Below are 26,441 nucleotides of genomic sequence, written 5' to 3' on the forward strand. Positions count from 1 at the left end.
TGGCTCGCTCTACATTAGGCTCTAGAATCTCCTCAGGGTCAAACTGATACCCCTGGTCTAGAAGCAGCTGTGTAATCAAGTGGCCAAATGGTAAAGGCTAGGTCTCTGCTCTAGTGTTGTGCGTGTGATGCAAGTTCTTTGAGAACTTATGCATGAGCTCCCATATAAGCGCAAGAATAGAGATCCAATACCCCTGATCTAAACAGTATAAAGCCTGAAATATCTCCTCTAGCCTCTGAGTGTCATGACCTATAAGGAATGCATTAAGGTGCAACACTGAATCGAAGAACTAGTGCCGGGGATCAATCTCGACCTAGTCTGCAAATGTGTACCCCTCATATGCTACCTGTGGTGATAATGTAGCTACCATGGTCAACTCAGTGGGAAATGGTGGATGTGTAGGGTACATAGGCTCCTAAGTATCATCAGCTAATAGAGAAGTGTGGGGGCATCGACTGGCAGTAGCTATGGCCGGGATAGAAATATCAATCTATTGGCCGTCAATAATAGTGTGTAAGAGAATTCTGTCATCCTCATCCATCCAGAGGCATTGGTAGAACAGAGCAACCAACCGGGGGTAGACAACTGTGTCTGCTGGAGTCATGATAGTATCAATGCCCCGCCTCACTAACTCATCATAAGACCATTTGGTCTGGTCCAAAGTGGAGAAGAGGTCTCTATCAAATCTGTACTCGGTCTCCCGTGTCTTACTAGTATAAGACTCAGCGGGGACCTCTCAGATAATAGTATGCTCGGCATCTATGTTACATGGCTCAAACTGAACTGATGCCGAAGATGAAGAAGATGAAGACTCTGCAACTGGAGATAGAGGCTGTGGAACTCTGTGAACTCGCTTCCTAGCAAGAGTCTTTCTTCTACGCTGTATCTGCAAAAACACAAGTATAAATCAGTATACAGGTATAGGATAAGGTAAGCAACTGATAAAGAAACACAAAACATACCTGAATCTAATAGAAATGGCAAATAGATAAATAGGATCATGCTTGTGCAATAAGTGATTAGGAAAGCTTGAAGATCATCATTATACATACCTCAAAATAGAGCAGATGCAATAATGGCATAGAGGGCAGAAAAGTCACATATGGAACATTTGGAGCAGAAATATGATTAACAGGATAAGCATAGGCTGTGATGTGCATAAATGATGCAACGTGCATTCATAAACCTAAAATTCAAGTGGATGCTGTAAAGATAGGACAAGTAGACCCTAGGATGACATCGTATCAATTCCTAAGCAAGAATGTCTACTAGTGCAATAGTGAAGAACAAGATAGAGCAACAGGATAGTATGGAGTTTATAGGCATGGCAACTGTCAACTTAGGACTCAAGAAACAGGCATGTCATGCAATAAAGACTAAGTGAAATGTACGGCTGCAAAACACGACAATCCAAGGCATGTTATGACAAGCAAATTCAAGAAAGAATCCTGGACATGGTATACAAGTAAATGGCATATATCAGAACAATGCACATAGAATCAACAACTCCAGACAAAGAAATATCCTGTATAGCAATGCAACAAAATCAACATCCTATGATCACTCATGGCTCGTGACCTCCTCTAGATGTGTAAATGAAGCAGAAAATGGTTAAATACGGAGAATACAAGAAGCTTACCATCTGGAAGTCAGAATCTGGACCGGAAAGAATGTCGGTCATTAAGAATAGATCACAAGTGTAAGATATCAAGATAATGGCATGGAAACAAATATACACTAATATCAAGCAAGCACAGTCCTAACTTGGTTCAAATTTCATTTCAAAATCTCAAGTAAATGCAAGAATCGATACCAAGGCCAAAGAACAGATACAACATCCAAATCATGCGTTGCAAGTCAGAAAATCCATAACACCCCCAAACTTAATCAAAAGTCAATCCAAGACAATGGGCTGAAAAGATGCATAGAAAATCTCAAAACTGTCAATGTGATACAAGTGTGTGCAAAATGGTGTATATACAAGCAAAAAATTGCAATTATTCCAAAGGGCACATTATTATTCAAAAGATATCACATTAGACAAGTTTCAAGGTCATTTACGCAACAATGGAATTACTTGACTTCAAACAGATGGGTTAGAATGGCAATTCAACTCAGTTTGCAAGAGAGGATCAAGAAACATGATAAGGAAGGTCAAGAGGCATTTATGCCCTAACATGGCAAAAATCAAGAATTATATCACAAACAAGTTCAAAGGCACTTAGCATTTTCAAATGGATGCAAAGGAATCAAATGGAACAAGCTTCAATTCAAAGAAGCGCATTTTAGTCAACTTTAGAATTTCTCAACACTTTTGGGGCAAAATTGGAATTTTTAAAAAACTTTGGGGTTAAGACATTCAATTGCATTGTACAAAAACTTCATGACAAGAATCCTACAATGAATGAACAACAATAGAAGGAATCATGCAACTCAACTTCACATTTTTCAAACAAAGTTCAAAATTTTCATTTTTTTTTTTTTAAACATTTGAAATCCAACAAGTGTGACCACAAAGCATTTTAACAATGAAAGCTCATTTTACCAAAATAACACACTCAACCCAATCAAAACTTTTCAAAAAGGTCCATTTGAAACACTTAAGGAATTGAATACAAGACTTATCAATTTTAACACAAAAGCACAAAATCAAATCAAATCATGCTTGCAATCAATTTAGGCACTTTAGATCACATCCATGCATTTCACATTCAAGCAAATGAGAGAAGGTGTAACTATGCTCACAACAATTTAAACTTTACAATGCCATTTCAAAATCAACATCAACATCTCAACTTTGAAAACAAGTTAAATATTTATTTCTTTTTAATCCAAAATCAATTTTAAAATTCTTTTCAAATTACATCTCAAAGTCCAAGAATCAAACCACATGCCGTTTTGGATTTTAAAATCAAAGTTCAAAAAATTTTTGAAAATCCAGCATGGTTTCCCCTTAAAAATGAGCATTCCAAAAATTTTCAAATACATCAAAATACATTTATATCATACAACAATGAAGAATCAATCTCAACATTCAAATTATTCTCATTCAACAACTCATCAATCAATAGGGACACCGCCCATAACAATTCACAAATCCAATTCAATTTTTGCCCATTCTCCTTCTATCAACTACAATAACAACAAACCACATTCCATCTCATTCCAATTCCAATGTCTGCCCATCAACATTCAACAAATATTAAAGTTTAGGCCCAATTAAATGTTCCTAATATTTTTTTTTAAAACAACTTTTTGCATTTTTATTTTTTATTTGCTTTTGCTTTTTTCAATTTTTATTTTGTTTTTGTTGTTTTCAATTTTTATATATACAAAAACATAAACAAAATGATAAATAAAATGCAAAACTATAGTGCAAAAATAAAAAGAAAGCAAGAAACAACATAAAAATAAAAATAAAATGATGCAAAAATGAAATTTTAAAAATTTTGAACTCACCCGACAACTTAGAGAGTAGAGAGAAGTAGAGGAAGAGGTTGGGAGCAAAACAGGAGATCTTTCAACATCGTCGGCATCGGAGAAGATGACCGGAGGCTCTCCGGAATTTGCAGAAGATCGCGCAGAGCTTGGTTCTGGATTTCCTTGGCCTAAATTGGCCAGAAATGATGGGAATAAGATAATGCAATAACTATAGTGAAAAGAGGATTAACGGGCTTGGCCTTTTGGCCAAAAGCTTTGCCGGAAGCTTTGGAGGAAGTGGCGATGGAGGTTCGGCCACTTGGGTCTCGCCGGATGGAAAGAAGGAGGTGGTAAGGTGGGTTGGTCGCCATGTGGCACTTGGCTAGAGATAGAGAGTGAAGTAGTGAGAGATGGAGATGGTTGGAGGAAGAAAGAGAATCGGGGAGTGAGAAAAGAAGGTTAGGGTTTAGGCGAGAGAGGGAAGATAACAGGAAGGAAGAAAAAGAAAATAGAAAAAGAAAAGGAAAAAGAAAATGAGGGAGAAAAAGAAAAATAAGAGAAAAATAAAAAGAAAAATAAAAATAAATTTTTTATTTGTATTTTCGATCGATCGAAGTACTTCGATCGATTGAACCCTTAACTTCGATCGATCCAAAATGGATTTCGATCAATTGAGATTGTCTTTGATTAATCGAAATGGAATTTGAAAGGTCCTCAACCTAGGTGATTTGATCGATCGAAGTGGGACTTCGATCAATCGAACTGCAGTTCGATCGATCGAAACCTCACAAGCAATACTCAAAATGCAGGAAATGGCTCGTAAGCCGGATTTTTCAATGTAACTCATATCTAGACAACGCAGAAATGTATAGAAACAGAAATGAGGAGGAATAGGGTTGTCAAACCCTATGAAATGCACTAGTCTTTAACGTCTCTAGCAAGACGTTGGGCTCTTTTAGCCCGGATCAAAAATCTTGTTTTGCATCCCCTCCTTGATAGGGTGAATGACATTTTGAATCCCACCCAACAAATTATTCCCTAAAGAACTTGTTGGATTTGATTTAAAGGAGATTGATGGTCCTTTTTCAATGTAACTCTTGGGCTTCTATGCCCTTTCAACACTTAGTTTCAAATTTTTTTTTCTTTGGAGTCATTTTGGAAGGTAAACCTTTGGAAATTTCATTGCCAAGCAAAGACTCAACTTTTTCAAATTCATTTTCAAAATACTTTTCCACAACACATGCTTCTTTATGCTTGTCCATTGAACTCGGAGTTGGATTAAATATGTTTAATTTCACCTTCATATGCCCAAATGCAATTTTCATTATCCCCGTCCTACAATTGATGTTGGCATTGGCGGTTGCTAAGAAGGGACGGCCAAGGATAATGGGAATTTGGCTCTTGGGATTTGGGACCGATTCCATGTCATTGACAACGAAATCGACCGGGAAAAAGAATTTATCAATTTTAATCAACACATCCTCAATAATACCCCGGGGCTTTTTGATGGATCAGTCGGCTAGTTGCAAAACTACCGACGTTGGTTTTAAGTCTCCTAAGCCCAATTGAACATACACCGAATATAAAAAAAGGTTAACACTCGCTCCTAAATCTAAAAGAGCCCGGTTAATGACATGGTCACCAATAATGCAAGAAGTAGTAGGTGAACCGAGGTCCTTAAATTTTGGAAGAGTGTTGTGTTGCAAAATAAAGCTTACTTGCTCGGTCAAGACAACTTTCTTTGGTGCTTGGCTTTTGTTCTTCCTCTTTTGGGTGTAAAGATCTTTCAAGAATTTGGCATAAGTCAGAATTTGTTTAATTGCGTCCAAGAGAGGAAGATTTATCTTCCCATGCCTAAACATTTCAATTATCTCATTGCCTTGGTCTTTTGCTTTTCAAAAGAAATAGATCCTTTTAAGGCATCCGAAAATGGAGCTTTTGGCTCAAAAAAAATTTTCAAAACCTTTTTGAGAATCACTTTCAACATAAGAATTTTTCAAATCATCTTTCAAAACTTTTTCAACAAAGGGTTCATGCACATGCAACGAAGGAGGAATAGAATGTGAAATGGGACGGGTGGTAACTTTTGGTTGCACCAGTTCACTCTCTTCATTGTGAACTCCAACTTGATTGTCAATAATTTTTCCACTTCTCAAGGTCGTCACTGCATTGACATGCTCAGTTGTGGGACTTTCCGAAGAGGAATTGGTCTCCACAATAAATTGTTGCTTTGGTGGATTCAAAGGCATTTTTCCTTTTTCCCTAGCATTCAATGTGTTTGCTATTTGCCCAACTTGGGTTTCTAGCTTTGCAATAGATTGGGAATAAGAATGAAGCAATTGGGTATTTGCCTCCAAAGTACCCAAAGCGGTCAACACTTTTTCCTCAAAAGCGAGACTCCTAGAATTTCCTTAAGAATAAGATGATTGATTAGGAAAATAAGAGTTAGAAAATTGATTTCCATGTGATGATTGAAAAGATAATCTATAACCTTGGGAACCTTGGCTTTGTATTGGGAGCGGAACATACTTGCCTTGAAAACCACCTTGGGGAGGGTTTGAGCCTTCCCTTTGGCTTTTCCAAGAGAAGTTTGGATGGTTCCTCCACCCGGGATTGTAATGTGTGCCGTATGGATTATTCCCTTGGTTGACAAATGCGACATTAACTTGTTCATGGTGCTCACTTTGCACATGTCTATGAGGACAATTGGAAGTAGAATGTAAGACACTAGAACAAGTTGATTCATTAGATGGATGATGAACATGATTAGGGGAGGAAGACACTTGATTCACCGAATTTTGGTTGATCAAAAATTGATCAAACCTTTGAGATAAAGACTTGACTTCAGCGGCTATGTCATTGGAATTGTCAACTTGATATAAGCCGACATTCTTCCTTCCACCTAGATTTCTACCATTTTTAAATAACAAAGATCGATGCATTGAATTCTCACTCATGCTTTCATAAAGACGCCATACATTATTTTCATGCTTATCAAGATAAGAACCACCCATAGATGCATCAACCATACCCTTGTGATTATCCGGTAAACTTTCAAAGAAGTATTAAACTAATTGCCACTTAGGCATGTCATGATGTAAACACTTCCTAAGCAAATCATTAAATCTTTCCCATGCCTTATAAAACAATTCCCTATCCCCTTGAGAAAATTCTCTAATTGAAGTTCTCATTGCATTGGCCTTTGAAACCGGATAGTACTTTTTCAAGAACTCTTGTTGCATTTCCGCCCAAAAAGTTATCGAAAAAGGCCTAAGATTGTTGAACCAATATTTTGCCTTATCTTTAAGGGTGAAAGGAAAAAATTTTAATCTCAAAACATCTTCCGGCATGTCCATATATTTCACGATGGAGTATACTTCAAGAAACTCATCCAAATGCTTGTAAGGTTCTTCACTTGGAAGTGCATGACAGTTAAGAAGCATTTGAATAGTTTGCGGTTTAATTTTATAATGATGTGTTCTAAATAGGGGCAATTGAATGCATATAGGTGCATTATATTCATTTGGCACATAATGATCATGCAAAGCAAGATGAGGATTCACAACCGGTGGTGCTACATAAGCACCTTGATTGCCTTGAATAATGGGAGGTTGTGGAGCAAAAATTGGCCGAGGCATTCCCAATGGAACTTGGCCTTGTTGTTGTGGAATGAAAGGTCTTGGCATGCCTAATGGTACTTGAATGTTGTCATGATGTACATTAAGGTGAATGATGCCTTGTTGGTCTATGTGACCAAGGTCCTCCACACGGTCCTCATTGATGTCCTTCATTGATGAAATGGAATAACTAGAATTACCCTTTCCCTTAGAATTACGAATAATGGATTCAAGATTCAAATTAAGTGGGACAAGAGTAGGATTTAACGACCTACGACCATGCATGCACAAACAAAACAAAATCAAGCAACAAGCAAGTAGCAATCACTTCTCCTCCACAACAAATCAATAATCAACAATCCTCCACATATAATAATCCCATACTCCCATGCTTTGAACAATATGCAAGAAAAATTAAATTGCCTCCACACGGGCTCACGATTTAACTAGAGATAGAGTTTAGAGAAGCTCACAAAAGGTCCTTAAGCAACTTCAAATGATTTTTCAAATTTTCTTTCTATGCCTTGCTTTGCTTTGCAATTTTTAATTTTTGAGCTTTTTATGCTCTTTCTTAGCTTTACTTGGCTTCTTTTACTTCTTTGCTCTAGAATCCTTTTGTTTCACCATCTTGGCTCAATTCACCTAGCCAATGAAGAACAAACACAATAAGTAACCAAAATAAAATTAAAATAAAAACAAGATCAAAAGAGTACTAATTCCTAATTAATTCCCAAAATACGACAGTACCAATCCCCGTCAGCTGCGCCAAAACTTGGTGTGCTTGGTCGTATCAAACCCAAATTACATGCAATGAAGTGTGTAGTGTGGCCAAGTTTAAATTTATAGAATGCCACTACCGCTTCCAACTAAAAATATACCTAGAATGAGTAGGAAACTAATGTTAGATTAGTAGGTCAAATGATCAAACATGGTTGGTGATTATTTAATTAAACTACAATGCAATTAAAACTAATGCAATTAATATATCGTCCCAAGGGAAAGGAGGTGTATTTGTGGTGGAAACTAATGTTGGATTAGTAGGTCGAATGATCAAAGATGGTTGGTGATTGTTTAATTAAACTACAATGCAATTAAAACTAATGCAAGTAGAAAGCAATCTAGAAAGTAGGGAAAAGATATAGGAGAAAGGTCTTGGGGCTTAGAGTCACCACTAAGCTTCACTTCATCAAACACTAACAATTGTACATTAATGGGGAAATTTAAATTATAACTTTTGTGTGTGTGACATTAATTGAAACTAAGCATAGATGGAAAATAAGTATAGATTGTCTAGCCAATTTAGATGAAAAGCATAACCTATCAAATGATACCAATATCCATTCAATTAAACCATAATTAATGCACACATAAATATCTAGAGACATGCACTATTTGCATTCACAAGTATGGAACATCAAGAAACAAGAATGGATTGTTCACCTACCTAAGAAATTAAAGCAATTACACTACAACTAGGCTAGAGACATAAAATTAAACTAATTAAACTAGAGATATGATATAATCTATCAAGAAACAAATGTGAACCATCAAATAAATCACAAGAGTGTTTCATTAAGCACCATGCCTTGACCATCACTCGATTAACATCATCAACACACATAGACATACATCAACTTAATTAAATCTAGAGATAAAAAGATGAACATTAATTCTAGCATACATAGACATATGACTAGAGCCAAATGATCAATTGAAAGCATTAATTCATACAAATTAAGTAGAAATCACAAGATCTATATTTATTCATGGTCAAAACATCTATTACAATTAAAATCCCCAACAATACACAAGAGCTAGGTTTGAGAACCAAGCCTATGGGCTATCTCTAGCCCCAAGAGAAGGATTTAGCCACTCATTGTAGTGGATATGGAACCCTCAAGGGCTAGCTTGGAGGTTGTCATCATCATCTTCATCATTACTTTCTTCTCAAAACCCTAGTTCTAGAGAGAGGAAAATTATTTCTATATTTGGTAATATCTCTATCTATGATGGATGATATAATAATGTTCAATAATTCAATTACACACTCCTTTGAGTAAAGACCAAGTTAGAATTACAGCCTCTGATGGGAGGAAATTCGCAGTTACACAAGTTAGGTAGAGATCGGCGCGCTCAAGAATTAGACAGTTCACTGTCAGCAGCATTTTCGATTGATTGAAGCTTTTTGATCGATCAGACACTTAGCTTCAATCGATCAAAGCTGACGTGGCTCAAAAATATCTTCCAAGCTTTATCCAATTGGCTGAGCTGGCACCGTCTCATTTCGATCGATTGTAGACTTCTTCGATCGATCAAGATTCCTCTTCGATCGATCGAAATTCCCCTGGTGCATTTTTCTTGGCTTATTTCTAACTTTGTTCCTTAGCTCTAAAATTGAGCTAAATGGCTCTTGTTAGCCTGTTTGAACTTTATTAACCTAAAATAGGCAAAAACACAAATAAGTATCTAAAACATGAAAGTAAGATAGATGAATGGACTAAAATGCCCTACCTTAGGTGCTAAAATGCGTCACATTTGAGCGCTCATCATCATACTAGCACATTAGCACAATTAAGCAATTCTTCTACTAGTCAATAGCAAGTACTTCATTAGCATAGAAAAGAATCAAATTTATACATCACATACAAGTATGTTTTCTTCACCTTATCATACCATTACCATTTTAATCACAAATTCACATTCCAGAATGGATTTAAGATGAATCAAGGCAAAAACACTCAAAGAGAGGCAAAGTTTGAGGCATTAGAAATCCCTACCTCAAATATGCAAGTCAAACAAGCCCTTAGCTAGCACCCAATTTCGAAATTCTCCATACCCTAACAATGGTGGTCTCAATTTGAAGCCCTTGCCAAGTAAAACAAAACTCCCTTATTGGCCATTAGCAAATTCTCACTCAAAACCCTTTAAATCTAAGCTTTAAATAAAGAAGACATGTGTATCTATATAGATATAGAGATAAAAGAAGAAAAGTTTAGAAAGATAGGGAATACCCAAAATGAGGAGGAAGAAAGAGGTTGGTCAAGTCTTCCAAACCCAAGTGTGGTCTTCCTCGTATTAATTGTTAACCAATGGTTGATTCCCACTTTGCGTAAGTTACCATTATGCCCTTACTTACCATTCCATACTTCATTCATGTCCCCAAAATATCTTCCTCAATGCATAGATATACATGTATGTAAATGTGTGTAAAATGCCAATAATGCCCGTCAACTAGAATGAGAAAAACCGAGAGAAGTTCCTGGGTCCAAAAAGTCGTCCCGACTTCAAAAGATTCTAAACAATGATCCCGTCAATTCTAATTGGCTTAAAATAATTAAAAATACATTTTTAAAAGTCCCAGCTTAAGAAAATGACTTAAACAGCCTTTGAGACTCGTGTGGCACCCAAAATGAGGCACAAAAAATAAATAATAGAAAACTTCAAAAAAATTCGAAGATGTCCCTTGAACTATTGCCCTTTTACAAATAACCCACCTGAACTAAAAACTGCCCTCACGAATTATTGATTTGTTGTAATTAAGGACAAACCCATCATAAAAGATTATTTTACCCTTTCTCATTAAATTATTTTTATTATATTTTTTCTTATCTAAATATTAATTATACTATTTACCTTAATTTTAATATTAGTATCAATTTATCATAAAAATAAAGAAAAAGATAAATAGATTTGTAACTACAATTTTTTAAAACGATTAACATATTAATAAAATTTTGTTATTTATAATAAAAATTATTATAACCAGTTTAAACTTTTTTACCTTATAAAAATATCTTATTTTTCATACAATATATCGATGAAAAATTAATAAATTACTTAAATAAAAAAATACATTCTTTTTCATGTAATATATTATTGAAAATTTTTAAAAATAATGAATTTTTTAAAAATAATTTTGTACTAAAGATTTTTATTTAAAAAAATAATTTCTAAAATTAAAGATAAATTTATGCAAATTTAATGGAGAATATATCATCAAATTAGTATGAATTTTTTCCTTCTTAATTTATTTAAATAAGAAAAATAGATTAAGTGTAATTCAATAAGAATGAGCATTATTGTAATTTAATGAAATATTAAATAGGCATTGGGGTATTTTGCGACAAAGTGTGATAGTTTAGGGGGTATTATACACAAAATATAGTTCAGGGGAATTATTTGCAAATTCAAACATAGTTTAGGTTTTTTTTTTCTTTTTTTTTTTCTTTTTTTTTTTGTACTTTACCCTAAAATAAATCATACCATTAATCGTGATTAATAGCCTAAAAAGAAATCCGAGGTATTACAAATCTTGAGCCCAGGAGTAAGAGATTCCGAACCTCGTTAAATCGCAGTGTTATAGTTTGCAATTTCTCTTTCCTTATCTCTTTTATAATTGTGCTTTTATTACTTATATTCATATATTTATACATTGCAAAATTTGATAAGTTGATTATATCTAATTGTTAATGTATAAACCAAAAATCGATCATTATTTGTCATAAACTCGATTCACCCCACAGAGTCGATACTTCTATAACAATATATTATATTATATTATATTATATATATATATATATATATATATATATATATAGCTCAGGTTTTCATTAGATTTTCCTAATAAGGTTTTAACGAGACAGTTTTAATTTAGGCTCGCGTGCGCTTTACACCCCTATGATATCAATATAGTGCGTATAACCCTCCATTGTTTGTTCACCTCCCTAATACTTTAAAAATGGTGCGAATTAGTGCATTTTGGGCGTTGACCACTATTGACCGGTACCGGAGTTACAAAAAGACTAAAATAGCCCTCTATCAATGATTTAAAAAAACTAATAATATAACATAAAATGTGAAAAAGCAAAGAAACCCTTTATCAATATGACGTCGTGTGAAGTTAAGGCATATTCACACTTAGGGCATTCACACTTTGTCTTCTGTTGCCTCACTTTACACACTTGCTTTTCTCTTTCTGTCGCTCTCTCTCTCTCTCTTTACAACAGAGACGTATTTGTGCTGAAAGTGACAAGTTGTATAAGCAACATAGATCCTTCCTGACTTCGTTTTCTTTGTTGCGATATGTGGAATCCAAACACAATGGTATGTATCCAAAAGCTAGGGCTTTTTTTTTGTTTGATTTTGATTATGTCGGTCGTGTAAGGTATATTTTTGTTTGTTCGTGGCTTGTAAAGTCAAGATTCTTGTTGTCAGGCTTGTTTTTAAGAAAAAAATCCAGTTCTTTAATAATGAAGTGGACCACTTCTTCCGTTAATGCTCTATAGGTCCTTGAATCTCCATTAAAAAGTAAAGGTTTACTATAAACAGCCAAATTTGATGGCCCTAGTATGTTGGTATGTGTGATTAATGTTGATGAAAGGGTTTTTAAAAATCTAATAAAGGTTTTTATAATCGGATTAAGGGTTTTTAAAAAGTTGATAATGGTTTTTTTAATCTGATTAGGGTGTTTTTTTTAATGGAATTAGGGTTTTTAAATATCTTATTAGGGTTTTGTTTTTTAATGGGTTAAGTTCTTTAAAAATCTGATCAGGGTTTTGTTTTTCATGATTAGGATTATTAAAAATCTAATTAGGGTTTTTTAAAATCTGATTAGGTTTTCTTAAACATTAATTTGGTTGATATATGCATGAACTTACGAATATTCATATCATCAGTGTTTTGTTGGTATATGCATGCACTTATGTGTTTAGTGGTATTTTCATTTATTTTTTATTGTGTGTTATAATGCATGTCCCTATTGACAGTGTCTGCAGCACATGAACAAGTATTACATAGTAGAACTTCATCATTCTAGTCATTTTGATAAGAATTGGAATTATGTTTATGGCATTGTAGAGTGTTATAATGATATTGATCCTGATTTGATGTCTTACATAGAGATTGAGGGAATGTTGAAAAATATTGGTCTTAATCCTAAAAGTCCAGTGTATTATAGAAATCCTAATATTGGAACTACTATACTGATGCAAGGTGATAAAGGTGTTTTAGACATGTTTGAAATGTACAAGAGGTTTTCAATTGTTAAGATATTTTCACTTAATGATGTGGGTCCAGTTGAAAGAGATGGAAATATGAATAGAACTGGAGCTTTACATATGGAAGATGTAGCCATTGAAGATGCAGGTAATGAGAGAGATGATGGTTATCATCCTGACATTGATTTTTAGAGTGATTTTGAAGTTGGGGATGCTGATGTTGAAGTTAGGGATGCTGATGTTGAAGTTGGGGATTTGATTTTGATTTTGGTGATTCTGATTTTGAATTTGGAGATGTAACTGCTGAACATGCAAATGCTGAACATGTTTTTTTAGATACTGAAGGCAAAATAGGTATAAATGCTTGGGGTGCTTTAGAGGACTTGTCTAGGGAATCTGTTTATGCACCAAGTGATGAGTTGTAGAGTGTGCACAGTTCATCTGAAGAAGATTATTATTTTGAAAGTAATAGGCCCAGTGGTGATGAATGTACTGTGTAGAGAGATTTGGGTTCTAAACCTTTCACAATTGGAATAAAGTTTACTTGTGCAGATGACTTTAGAATTGCTTTAAGGGAGCATGCCTTAAAGAACAGATTTGACTTCAGGTTCAAAAAAAATGAAAGAAAAGGGTGACAGCTATATGTGCTAATAAATGTGGTTGGAGGGTTTATACTTCTAGTAATAGTGTTACCAAGGCATTTACGCTTAAGAAGTTGTCATCTACGTACACATATTAACTGCCCTCCAGTTGATAGAAATAGATAGGCCACCTCTACGTTGCTTGCCAAAAAATACATAAATAAGTTCAGAATTGATCCAGATTGGAAGTATGCCCTTATTGAAGATGCAATCAAGGATGACTTTGAAGTTGGTGTTTCTAGATTCCAACTTTGGAAAATGAAGGGAAAAGTAAGAGAGATCATTAAAGGTAATCGTAAAGATCAATTCAACAAAGTGTATGAATACGGTAATCTGACCACTAATCCTGGGAGTGTGATAAAGATTGAGACAAAGCTTGATATTAAAGGTAAAACCAGATTTAAAAGGTTTTTCTTTTGCCTTAATGCAATATGGAGGGGCTATAAAGAAGGGTGTAGACCCTTTGTAGGCAATGTTACCCGTTGTTAGTAAGGAGATTCTGAGCATACCTCAGAAGGTCTGTAAAGGGCTGGAAGAGTTGGCAGTCAGGTATAAATACTATAGAATACTTATTTTTACCCCTATGTAATTGAATATATAAACTAAATATGTTACTTTTTCCGTAAAAAGGGTACCTCAGATGGTCTACAAAGGGCTAGAACAGTTAGAGTGCAAAGGGGTGGAAGATTGGGCCTGCAGAGGATGAAAGTTATAACAGTTCAATGAATGAAGCACATGGCAGTCAGGTTTTTTTTCTCTTCAATCTTTATATATATATATATATATATATATATATATATATATATATATTTTTTTTTTTTTTTTTTTTTTTTTTTGCTTTGTATTATTGTTCATGATTTATGTAAAATGCTTAATTGATTTACCACTTGGCATTGACTTGAGAGTGGTATTTATTTCAGCTGGATGGTCTATTTACTTTTTGCTTTTCTTTTTCTTTCTTTTTAGCATTATCAAAGTTGAAAAAGTGGTTCAATTTTTTGTTTATACTTTACCATTCTTTTAGTGCAAGGGTGGAAATTGAGAGAGCGAAAAATGGGAGGAGCAAAATAGTTATTATGAATTTCCCTATATAATTGAATATACAAACTAAATATATTACTTTTCCATAAAAAAAATGTACCTCAGAGGGTCTGCAAAGGGCTGGAATAGTTAGAGTGCAAAGGGCTGGATGATTGGGCCTGCAGAGGATGGAAGTTAGGAGTAGTTCAATGAATGAAGCACATGGCAGTCAGGTATAAATACTATACAGTATAAATTTTTACCTCGACATAATTGAATATAAACTAAAAAGGTTACCATTGCTTTGTAGGTCATAAACTAAAAAGGGACTTAAGGGTTGTGCAATGATTTTTTTTGGTTTTGTGCTTCTGTGAAGATGCTCCTTGTGGTGCAGTGAAGATGGGACTTAAGGGCTATCAAGTGGATTTTTTTGTTGATGTTAAACCTCTGAAGATGTATTTTTGTGTTCCTATGGAGATGGGACTTAAGAGGTTGTGCAGTGGTTCTATTTTGCTAATGTTTAAACTGTGAAGATGTATTTTTGTGTTGACTTAAGGGGCTGTGCAATGGTATATTTTGATAATGTTTAAATTGTGAAGATATATTTTTGTGTTCCTGTGAAGATGGGACTTAAGGGGCTGTGTAGTGGTTTTTTATTTTGTAATGTTAAACCTTTGAAGATGGTTTGATTATGAATTTTGTATGTCATGAACAACTTTGGCATTTGTATGTAATGACTAGATATGGTCAGGTTTGGCATTTGTATGAATTTTCGTTAATGCATGTGAGTTGGTTTCCATTTTACAGGTTTGGTTAATGCATGTGAGTTGGTTTCCATTATACAGGTTTGGTTAATGGATGGTTTCATTCTTCTTTGAATGAATGATTTACAGGTTTTATTTGTGTCTAAGCAAGTAACACAAAAAAAAATAATAATAATAAATAAATAAAATAAACTGACAGAATACAAAACAGGTTTTGTCTAAGCAACAAACACATGATTTCATTTGTGTCTAAGTAAGCAACACATGCTGCATTTTTTTCCCATTCGTTTAACAACTTTAACAAAAATCCAAAAGCATCTAATAACCATCTCACAGGGAACAAAGCTCATACAATAACTTTTAAAATGATAACAATAGCCAAAAGACCAACCAGAAAATACACAACAGCAGCTAAAATGTTGTAATTGCATTTGTTTGTTTTCCTCTCCATTTCACTTTGCATTGAATTGATTTCCTTTATTTTTTAGTCTAGTTGCCACTGCATTGCTAATACCATTTTCTGCAGCTCCCCATCTCTGTCATCAACTCTGTCGTCAACACCAAAACTAGGATTTTAAATTGCAGATCGAACTTTTCTATGTTGCTTAACTTCTGATATAAGATCATAAATGAAATGCTTGTAGTAATCAGAAACTTCTTCATCCTCCCACATATGAAAATCACATGTTGGTGATGAATAATTTGGATAACCATAGAACCTTCTGCTAGGGTTCCTATTCGTATAAGAGGTCTTTATGGGTGTTTTTAAACCACAATAACAATACATCCTTTTCTCATTATGCCCACTTGAGCTTCGATTTGCATAACTTGAAGAGGACGTCATTGGGAACCTGCAACAGAGAGTGGAAAAGAAGAAGATATGGTGTTGTTCGGGTGAGGGTGAGAATAAGGAGAGAGAAATAAAGAAACAGAGATAAAATAGGAGGTACTTACAGTGAGTGATATATGGGACGCCACACAACTTTGTAATAGGAAGAAGGAAGAAGGACGGAGGAAGGAGGAAGAGAGGCAATAGACTGAGATAGAGGGAGAAAGATTAGGATTTAAATAAATATATACAAATATATATATATTCCTATATATATATATGTTAGTCACTAATTGACTCTAGAGGGGGGTGAATAGAGTCCAATGGCCAATGTTTGTAATTTAAAAATTTATCTTCAACAACATAGAATGCAATACATAATAAAAATATTCAAGCAATATAAGTGCAATCAAAGAGGATAGAGATAGAGAATTGCAAACAGTGACTCGGCGATTTAGCAAGGTTCAGAAGCTCCTACTCCTCAGCTCAAGGTCCTCCCTTGAGACTTTCCAAAATCACTAAAGCTCCTCCTTAATGGTGGAGAGCAAACCGTCAATTGAAACACAACTATGCTTCTCTTCCTTGCTTGGAGAACACCTTTCTCCTAAGCTTTGGTTTTGGGTCACACCAACCCTTACAAGATGGTAGAGATATGAAAATGAGGATTACAATATTGTTTCTCTCTCTCTCTCTCTCTTTCTATAAGATATTACAAGAATAATTCTCGCACTAAGGTAAGTAGATGAAATAAATGAAGCTCTAGTCTCTGAACTGATATGAGAGAGAAAATGAGAAATAAATGCTCAGATCAGAATGTCAGGCTCTTTGAATGCTCTTGAATGATAATCTTGAATTCTCTCACAATGAAGTTCGTTTGTTTGTAGACTATCCATCTGTATTTGAAGAGATTTCGAGTTCAATAGAGCTGTTGTAGGTGGTTGGAAGCATTAAATGAAATTCTAGCCATTTGAATTTTAAATCTGCAGAGCTGCGACCAAACCGGTTGCCGTATCCTTTATCAAACTAGTCGACGTATGCTACTTACCGGTCGACGTATATGTTGAGTTCCTGAGATTTCAGTACTGCCTAGATATCGGTTGATGTATGCTTCAAACCGGTCGACGTATAGAGCTTCTTTTTGAATTTTGGTACCGCATAGATATCGGTCAACGTATGCTTCAAACCGGTCAACGTATATGAGCACTTCATTGAATTCTTCTTCTATATAGATACCGGTCAACGTATGTGTCAAACCGGTCGACGTATGTGAGCTGTTCTTTGAGTTTTGCCTCTACATAGATACCGGTCGACGTATGGTACAAACCGGTCGACGTATATTGCTGATAATGTTGTTTTGAGCTCCTTTTTGTTGTACTTTGTCAATCACCATAATTTGACATTTTGAACTTTGTTAAGTGCACCTTGTATGAGTGTTTATATCCTCTTGTCTTTGCATCATCTTGTTGCTTTAGTTGACCATATTCTTTGTAGAATGTTTGCAGCCTTTTGATGTTTCAAGAATGTGCATCTGATTTCATATAATGACATGAAGATCCTTTCTTTTCTTCAATAAAGAAACATTCATTTTTCCTTGCATTTAAACTCAGTTGAAATATTAGAATGTAAAACATCTTTAACTGATTTGTTATCATCAAAACAAATGGATTAGGGCTTTTGATCAACAACCTCCCCCTTTTTTATGATGACAAATCAATCATGTGGTCTTGAAAAAAATATTAGGTTGTATTTGTAAAATACTCCCCCTGTCAATTTGCACATAGTGTATATAATGATCATGCTTGTAGAATTGAAAAAAAAAAAAATTAGGCAAACATGACTGAAAAAATTTGCAAGCAAATGTTTTAAATTTGGAAATGATGTCTCCCCTGATTACAAGCTATAAGAAGTATAAAAATTCACATTTTTCATGAAGCATGGATCAACATTAAACCAAATCATACCAAGAGATAAATATACTATCAAGATTACCCTAACCAAAGATATCATAGCAAAGTATCAAAATGTCAATGTTTTATTAAAATATTCCTATAGCCAAAATATCAAAAAAAAAATTCCCATATCAAAGTTTAAGCTAGCCAATCCTATCAAAGATCATATCAAAAAGATCACATCATTCTCCCCCTTTGTCATATCAAAAAGAGGGGATAAGAACACAACTAATGAGGTGGAAGACTGAATTGGCGCGCAACTCTTGAAGATCATCATTCATGCTTCTCAGTTCTGCCCTTAGCATGACCACTTCCTCTTGAGTCTAACGAGATACAGCTAGTTGCTGAGAGATGAGCTCTCGAATAGATGGTTATGTAGATGGATTAGCCTGCAAATTGTCAAGAGGAACCTCAGCTTCTATATGATCAGTTTCCGTATTAGCTGGAGGATCTTCATTATCACTTTGGTTGCCCCTACTTGCTCTTCATCTGAACCTTCAGTTTCACTTTCAGTTTGAGCACCACCTACAATTTTGGGATCGTACCAATGTCCATCATCATCTCTTTTTAATCTTATACGCAGAAGAACCGACTTGTCAAAGTGATGTTGAGAAAGTAGGTTCATTTTAGGCTGACCTGCAATCATTACCCCTTTTGCCCGAAAGATCTTGGTGAGAGGCATTGCGGAGTATAGATGAAATTTCTCACGGTGGACACAATCCATCATGTGATGGTATATTGTAACGACCCGGTCATTTACCTCCCTTTCCTTTTTCCTGAAATTTTACGGATAAATTTTTTTCATTTAATTTTCTTTTCTGAGCTCTGTTTCTTGTCGCTTAGTGTCATCTCGAGTGCGCGAAAATGGTTTCCGAGACTCTTTTCTGTGGATTGACAACTTCCTTTGAGGATCGAGTCATTTATGCATTTTCACTTTTCGGACACTATGCGCCTTTCGTCCTTTTCCTTATTTCGTCTTTTTCCCTATTCTGTCTTTTCCTCGTTTGTCACTTGTTTGGAAAAACCTCACTTTTCATGCTTGGAGTTAGTTTTTGACTTCACGTGTCTTCATCTTGAGTGGTTTCCTCGAAATACGTATCTTTACTTTTGTAAGAAAGTACTCTGGTTACTCCCGGTGTCCACAGGGGCATAGATGCACAATTCTTCATAATCTTTTTCATTTCTTGGGGTGCTTTTCATAAATATATTTTGAAGATATTTTATTTCAGGGGTATCTAAGAAAATATCTTTTGGAAGATATTTTCATTCTGGGGCAGTTTCGTAGTTAACCCTTTTTGTAGGGGCCATTGTGCAATTAACGAAAGTTATTGCTGTTGACCTTGAATCAAAGGTTTTTGATAATCATAATTCATTAATGATGTTCTATGATTACTAATGTCTTTTTGAGTGAAATTACAGAGCAAAGCATTCATCAAAACAAGCACTACAATACAAGGACAAAACTGAAAAAGCAATACCAAGGAATGAGCAAAGGACTAAGTAATCAAAAGTCAAAGTCAAGTCATCACAAGACATCAAAATGGGGTTAGCTAGGTTGGTGAGTTTCTTAGGAAGCCTTGTTAAAGTATATATGAACATCTTGAAGCTCAAACTCTCCAACATTATGCATATCATCTCATTCACCGTAACTAAGGAATAAAGTACTTAAGCATATCCTTATCTAAAAATGAACCAAGCATTAGGATCAAAGCTTCAAGTTATTTCGGTCTACCGAAATAAATCATTGTTTCATTTCGGTCGACCGAAATGAATCTACAGATCCAACTAATAGTTATTTCGGTCGACCAAAATAACTGAGAGATCACTTCAGTCTACCGAAATAAGGAACTATGGCCAACCTAAACCATTTCGGTCTACTGACACAGAAAAAGGCTTCACTTCGGTTTACCGAAGTGAAAGTACTAAGAGTATGATATTCAAGCTCAAACCATTTCGGTCGACCGAAATAAAACGAGGCTTTACTTCGATCTACCGAAACAAAAGTACTGAGAGTATATGTCCAACCTCAAACCATTTCGGTCGACCGAAACACAAGGGTGTTTCATTTCAGTCGACCAAAACTGCGTGTTTCAAAATTTAAACGGGCATTTTATTCTTGGGATGTGTGTCCAACAGCTATAAAATTATCAGACATGTCTGAAAGTCTATAAAAACACTTCAGAACTTCACTTAAAGGTGTTGCATACATTGAGAAAGAAAGTCTTGCAATCATAAAGCTTTTATCATACACACACACTTCATTTCATCAGAAGAGTATTGAGCATTAAGTTATTCATACATACTCTAGAGTGAGCTAATTATTGTACTTCAGATCTGAGAGAGAGAACATCTTGTATTCCATCAATATACTTCAAAACTTGTAAAGGCTAGTGTGGCCCAAGGAAGACTAAGAGAAGGTGTTTCTCTTAACACTTAGAAGCGGGGAAGAGCTTCTTGTAAGAGGTTTGCTCTCCACCCGCAAGGAGAAGCCATAGTGAATTGGGAAGTCTCAAGAGGGGTCTTGAGCCGAGGAGTAGGAGTTTCCGAACCTCGCTAAAAATCACTGAGTACATGTTTGCAACTTCTATCTATATCTCTATACTAACTATTTTATGTATGTCTTAATATGCCTCTTTATCAATGCTGACTATTGAAGCTTAAAATTCAGATTGCATTTTTCATTATCTATCAAAGAAATTGAGTTTGTCTTTAATTAACATTTCAAAACCGAAAATTGACCATAGTTTGCATAGACTCTATTCACCCTCCCCCCCCCCCCCCCCCCTCTAGAGTCTAAACTTGGGCAACAATTGGTATTAGAGCAAGGTCTCTATTGGAAAAGCTTAAGTGTTTTAGAGATCGATCATGGCAAACTTAAATGGTCACCTTCTTCAAGAAGGTCAATCCAATACTAGACCCCCTTGGTTCAATGGAACAAATTATCGCTATTAGAAAAATAGAATGATAGATTTCCTCCAATCCGTAGACTATCAAATCTGGTTGGTTATTGTTAATGGACCCTTTGTTCCAATGAAAGGATTTGGTGCTGAAAGGGTCCCTAAAACTGAAGCTGAATGGAATATAGAGGACTATAAACTTATCTCCTTGAATGCCAAGGCCAAAGTCAATCTGAATTGTGCTATAAGTCCTAGTGAATATAATAGAGTCTCTACTTGTACCACAGCTAAAGAAATCTGGGATAAACTTTAGATTACTTATGAAGGAACCTCACAGGTCAAAGAATCTAAAATTGACATTCTTATGCATCAATATGAACTGTTTTGTATGAATGAAGATGAGACTATTAGTGCAATGTTTGTGAGATTTACTGACATCATAAATGGCTTGAAACATCTTGGCAGAACTATGACTAACTCTGATCTTGCAAGGAAAATTCTAAGAAGCCTACCCGAAAAATGGGATGCAAAAGCAACGGCAATCAAAGAAGCTCACAATCTCAACACACTTGAGTTGGATGAACTTCTCGGCTCTCTTCTCACATGGGAAATCACTCTAAAAGATAGAGAATGAGATCATCATCAAAAGAAGGAAATTGCTCTCAAAGTATCTTCAAAAGAAAAGGAAGTTGTCGACAACAAAAGTGAAGACGATGATCTAGCTCTCATCACTCAATCCTTCAAAAGATTTCTTCATAGGAAGAAATTCAACAAGGGAAGGTTCAAAAAGGGAGAATCATCTAATGAGCAAGGCAAACGTGATACCTCTACCTGTTTTCACTGTGGAAAACCAGAACACTTTAAAGCTGATTGTCATGCCTACAAAGAGGAAAAGAAAAAGAGAGGAGCAATGCAAGCCACTTGGGAAGATGACGACTCAAATGGATCCGAAAGTGATGAGGAAAAGGCAATTCTTTGTCTCATGGCAAATAAGGATGAGGTAAACTCAAATTATGACTCTTCCTCTGAATGTGAAATGTCTTATGATGACTTAGTTGATGCATATAATGGATTACTCGATCGTTTTAAAGAATTGCATGACGAACTAGGTAAAATGGTCAAAAATTGTACTTCTCAAAGAAGAGAGAAACTTATCATTGAAAACAAACTTCAAAATCTTCTTAATGAAAATGAGTGCTTGAAAAAGGAATGCACCGTGCTTAAAGAAACAGGATCTCCTGAGCTCATCTCTGAAAATGCTTCCTTAAAGTTAGTTATTGAAAACCAAATTGAGGATCTAGCAAAGTTCACTCAAGGTACCAAAAATCTAGAACTTATGATAGGTGCTCAAAGAAGTTTCTTTAATAAAAACGGGTTAGGTTATGACCCTTTTGACAAGAAAGCATATCTATTGAATAAGAAAGAGCCTTTGACCAACTACTTTGTTAAAAGCAAAAACAAAAGTTCTAGATGTAATTATTGTAAAAGAATAGGTCATCTTATTTAAGAATGCTCAAAGAGAAAGCCAAAGTTTATAAAGAAGTGGATTTTTAAAGGAACATATATGCTCTTAGCTAACTCCCATGGACCCAACAAGATTTGGGTACCAAGTGAAAATGTTTGAAATCCCTTTTGTAGGATGGTTTCAAAGTCTCCACGTCTTCCAAGGACAAATGGTTTCTAGATAGCGGGTGTTCAAGGCATATGACGGGTGACCGCGCAAAATTCTCCTCTCTAGAAGCATACAATGGAGGAAGCGTTACATTTGGAGACAACTCTAAAGGCAAGGTAATTGGCATTGGGATCATAGGTATTTCTCCTTCCTTATCAATTGAACATGTCTTACTTGTTGAGGGTCTAAAGCATAATCTATTTAGTGTTAGTCAACTTTGTGATAATGGATTTGATGTGACTTTTAAATCGGATAAATGCATTATTAAAATAAATGAATCCCAAATATTTTGTGCTCCTAGAAGTGGTAATGTATATACCTTGCTCTTAGGTGAACTTCAAGAACAAGATGTGAAATGTTTCATGTCATCCAATGAACATAGTTGGTTGTGGCATAGAAGGTTAGGTCATGCAAGCATGGATTTAATTTCAAGGTTGTTTAAAAATGAACTAGTCAAAGGTATTCCCAAGACAAATTTTTCAAAAGACAAAATGTGTAGTGCTTGCCAGATTGGTAAGCAAATCAAGTCTTCCTTCAAAAGAAAAAAGGACATAACCACTTCAAAACCACTTGAATTGCTCCACATGGATCTTTTTGGACCGGAGAAAATTGTAAGCCTTGGTGCTAAAATGTATGTCTTTGTAATCATAGATGACTATTCTAGATTCACTTGGGTATTCTTTCTTACACGCAAAAATGAGGCTCATTCAATTCTTTCAAAATTTTGCAAAAGAGTCGAAAATGAAAAGGAATATAAAATTAAATCCATTAGAAGTGATAGGGGTAGAGAGTTTGACAACCAAGACATTGAAAGGTTTTGCAACGAAAATGGCTACAATCACAATCTTTCGGCACCTAGGACTCCCCAACAAAACGGTGTTGTTGAAAGTAAAAATAGATCTCTTCAAGAAATGGCTAGAACCATGTTTAATGAGCACAAATCAACTAGATCTCTATGGGCCGAAGCCGTAAATACTTCATGCTATGTTATTAATAGAGTTGTCATTAGAAAGATTCTCAACAGAACACCTTATGAGTTATGGAACAAGAGAAAACCTAATATAGGCTATTTCAAAGTTTTTGGGTGTAAATGCTTTGTCCTCAATGACAAGGATAATCTAGGAAAGTTTGATGCTAAATCCAATGAAGGCATTTTTCTTGGATATTCCTTTAGAAGTAAAGCATATAGAGTCTATAACAAGAGGACTTTAGTTGTGGTTGAATCCATACACGTTGTGTTTGATGAATCTCCAACCTCTCCCACAAAAAGTGTGATGGTCAATGATGAAGAAGTTGAACTTGAAAGGGGTACCAATAAACTTGATATAAATAGGTCCCCTATAGAGCTTGAGAAGAATATCAATGATCTCAACATAAATGAGTCTTCTATTGATATCTATCAAAGTTCCAATTCAAGTGATGATACCTCTTAAGACAAAACTACTCCAAATGAATGGAAGTTAGTTCATAATCATCCCATTGACCAAGTTATTGGTGATCCATCCAAAGGTGTCAGCACAAGGTCACAATTAAGAAATGTATGCAATTTCGTAGCATTCGTTTCTCAATTCAAACCTAAAAATATACATGAGGCTGAAAATGATGAATCTTGGCTTTTGGCAATGCAAGAAAAACTCATTCAATTCAAAAGGAACAAGGTTTGGAATCTTGTCCCGAGACCTCAAAATAAAACAATTATTGGGACAAAATGGGCTTTTAGAAACAAAAAGGATGAGTCGGGAACTATCATTAGGAACAAGACTAGACTTGTTGCAAAAGGATATAACCAAGAAGAAGGTATTGACTATGAGGAGACTTTTGCTCCCGTTGCTAGACTTGAGGCCATAAGAATGCTACTTGCATTTGCATCTTACAAAAATTTCAAATTATTTCAAATGAATGTAAAAAGTGCTTTCTTAAATGGTTTTATTGATGAAGAAGTATATGTTGAACAACCACCGGGTTTTGAAAGCTATGATTTTCCAAACCATGTTTTAAAATTAACAAAACCTTTATATGGTTTAAAGCAAGCTCTTAGAGCTTGGTATGAAAGACTCAGTGGGTTCTTACTTTCAAGTGGGTTTTGTAGAGGTAAGATTGATAACACACTCTTTACTAAAATCATAAATGGAAATTTGTATCATTTAAATTTACGTTGATGACATCATTTTTGGATCAACAAATGACACTCTAAGTAAAGAGTTTGCCTCCTCCATGCAAAACGAGTTTGAAATGAGCATGATGGGTGAACTCAACTTCTTCTTGGGGCTGCAAATCAAACAAACTCTTGATGAAATCTTCATTTCCTAATCAAAGTACACCAAAGATTTGTTAAAGAAATTTGGCTCAGAAGATGCCAAACATGCTAAAACTCCCATATGTTCTTCCTTAAAACTTGATAAGGATGAAAAAGGTAAGGAAGTTGATATTAAGAAATATAGAGGAATGATCGGAAGTCTTCTTTATTTAACAGCTAGTAAGCCGGACATAATGTTTAGTGTGTGCTTATGTGCTAGGTTTCAGTCTTGTCCCAAGGAATCTCATTTGAATGTCGTCAAATGCATCTTTAAATACTTGAATGGTACAATTAACCTTGGTTTATGGTATCCTAGGCACACATCTTTTGAACTCGTAGGATTTACGGATGCCGATTTTACTGGTTGTAAAGTTGAAAGAAAAAGCACAAGCGGCGCGTGTCACTTTATAGGTCAATCACTTGTTTCTTGGTAATGCAAGAAACAAAATTCAGTTGCATTATCCACCGCTGAAGCTAAATACGTTGCTGCCGGCAGCTGCTGTGCACAAATTCTCTATATCAAACAACAGCTAGAAGACTTTGGCTTATTTTTCGACAAGATCCCTATCAAATGTGATAACACCAGTGCCATTTGCATATCAAAGAATCCCATTCAGCACTCCAAAACAAAGTATATTGAGATCAGATACCATTTCCTACGTGATCATGTCTCTAAAGGCGATATTGATCTGATGTTCATCAACACCGAGAATCAATTGGCGGATATTCTCACAAAGCCACTTCAAGAAGAAAGGTTTTGCACTCTTCAGCGAGAAATCAGAATGGCTATAAAGAGTGAGATACATAGCAGCAGCTGAACCTCAAAATCATCAGGAAAAAAAAAAAAAAAAAAAAAAATCAAGCCTCAGGATCAGCATTTCGGTAGACCGAAATCATAGTTCGATCGACCGAAATGAGATCTAGACATTCTCTGTAAAAGTCATTTCGGTCGATCGATGAAGCTGTTTCGGTCGACCGAACCTTCGGGCCCCATCATATATGGCCCATCTCTGAGTGTTAAAGACCCGCGAAATCAACCTTTGGTTTCAAACCTCAAAACCCTATTCACGAACCTATCTCTCTCATTCTCTAAGGTGACTCACTTCGTGCAAATCTCCTGCGATTTTCTTCCTCCATCTTCTCATGCGAATCACTCATTATCTTTCAAGGTAAGTGGCATATTGAAATCTCTAATCTTTTTGTATGATTCATCCCTGAGCTTTTACATCTATCATTATCATCTCTTCGTCAAAGTTCCCTTTCAGCTTTTATCATTTCTTGTTTCATCACTGATAGTTAGGGTGTGTTGCATAAATCTCTGTCATCCCTTCACATAACCT

Source organism: Cornus florida, unplaced genomic scaffold (assembly GCF_030987335.1).
Source record: "Cornus florida cultivar Cherokee Brave unplaced genomic scaffold, ASM3098733v1 CherokeeBrave_3.0.0_Hap2_Chr11, whole genome shotgun sequence".
NCBI classification, from domain to species: domain Eukaryota; kingdom Viridiplantae; phylum Streptophyta; class Magnoliopsida; order Cornales; family Cornaceae; genus Cornus; species Cornus florida.